This window comes from Euprymna scolopes, chromosome 24 (genome assembly GCF_053919585.1).
Source record: "Euprymna scolopes isolate OS-2025 chromosome 24, ASM5391958v1, whole genome shotgun sequence".
NCBI lineage: Eukaryota > Metazoa > Mollusca > Cephalopoda > Sepiida > Sepiolidae > Euprymna > Euprymna scolopes.
In genome coordinates, this window is record NC_136505.1 from 19,254,708 (window position 1) to 19,256,572 (window position 1,865).

General features: G+C 27.0%; 1 pseudogene; it reads right to left on the reverse strand.

Annotated features, from left to right (window-relative positions):
• Positions 1-1,486: 1,486 nt before the first annotated feature.
• On the reverse strand, positions 1,487-1,603 carry LOC145247061 (5S ribosomal RNA; annotated as a pseudogene).
• Positions 1,604-1,865: the final 262 nt, after the last annotated feature.

Below are 1,865 nucleotides of genomic sequence, written 5' to 3' on the forward strand. Positions count from 1 at the left end.
TAATATTATAGAATACTTATTTTGTATAACATTATTAAATATTAAGTTTATATGATATTATAAGATTTTTCATTTTATATAATCTATATAATATCTATGAAAATGATATTATAGAATATTTATTACATGTAAAATTATAGAATATTTATTTTATAAAAGGTTATATAGTATTTATTTATGATAATTTCTAAAATATTTATTTTATATAATATTTTCTATTCATTTAATATAATATTATGAAATATTTATTTTATTTGAGCTTGTAGAATAAATATATTATATAAGACTATGGAGAATTTATTTAATATATTATTATACCACTTTTATTAGATGTAATAATTTAGAATATTTGTTTCATATAATATTGTGGAAGGTTTATTGCATGCAATATTTATTTTTTGTAATATATATTTTTATATTATGTAATATTATAAAATATTAATTTCATATAATATCATTAACTGTTTAATTTATATGATATTATGAAATATTTATTTTATATATAATTGCAGAATATTTATTTTATATAAGATAATAAAAATAATTATTTCATATAAGATTATAAAATATTCATTTCATATAATATCATTAACTGTTTAATTCATATAATATTATAAAATATTTATTTTATATAAGATTATAAAATATTTATTTATGTAATATTAGGGAATATTTATTTCATATGAGATTGTCATTATGAAAGGTTATCGATTTTTACATGTAGATTATTATTATTATTATTATTATTATTATTATTATTATTATTATTATAGAATTGGTATTACAATTAAATAATCATATACGATTATCACTTATGATCTTTTATGCAATATTATTGATTCTCGCCTATGGATTATCGACTTTTAATATACATGAATATTATTTTATTAGGTTTTTAGATAAGACTAGACTGGGTGCTTGGCGTTGCCTGGGTGTTTGGAGACTAAGTATGTTGAACAAAAAAAAAAGTGGTATTAGGCAGGCTGGCTCGAGCACATACCGCGAAGGAGGAAAAGATGTGAAAAAAGTGACGTTGCTGTTGCGTCCATCGCCAACCGGAAGTGGCGTGTGTTTAAATCAACACTAGCCAATTGAAAAGATGGAATGAATTTCGAAAATATCGACGAAAAAAGCGACCCAATCTTGTAGAAAGTTCCCAGTTGAGGGTGAAGGTATTAATGTTTTTAGCCAATTTTTCGATATTTGTCATCCGGAGGGTCGGCTTCAAAACGATACCGATCTTGTGAAAATCCGTCGACTCTGTCAAAAGTTGTAGGCATAAAAATATACATACATACATAAAAAGAAAAAGGCTTCCTTCAGTCTTGACAAACTATGGATACCAACTGTAAAGGTGCCTACGCGTGAATTTTTGTGGAACGAGTTGCGCAATCTCCAACCACACCTCTCCTGAGTCAACATGGTTGAATACCAGTGGCAAGTGGAGGCTCAGGACGACTGAAACAATGCCGAGATAATCGGAAAGCACATACAGCGCCTAGAATTCCCGAATGGTCACCCATCTGGTACAAGCCAGGCTCAACATTGCTTAACTTCGGTGATCTGACGGGAACCGGTGTGTCAACGTGATTTTGCCGTACATACATACATACCTACATTTAAACAGACAGGTGATATTTATATTATAGATATTATATTTGTGATTTTATACGATTTTTTATTAAATAGATTAAACACCGCTTTTTATTTATGATTGTCGATTTCATACCATTTGTCTACGTGTGTAAAATGCATCTACTTGCATAATTCTCTGTGTAATGCATTCGGAACGTAGTAGAGTTTGTCTTTAGATTATTAATGCATCTAAAACCAAACTTTTATCTTTACAGCATCAACGCTCTGAC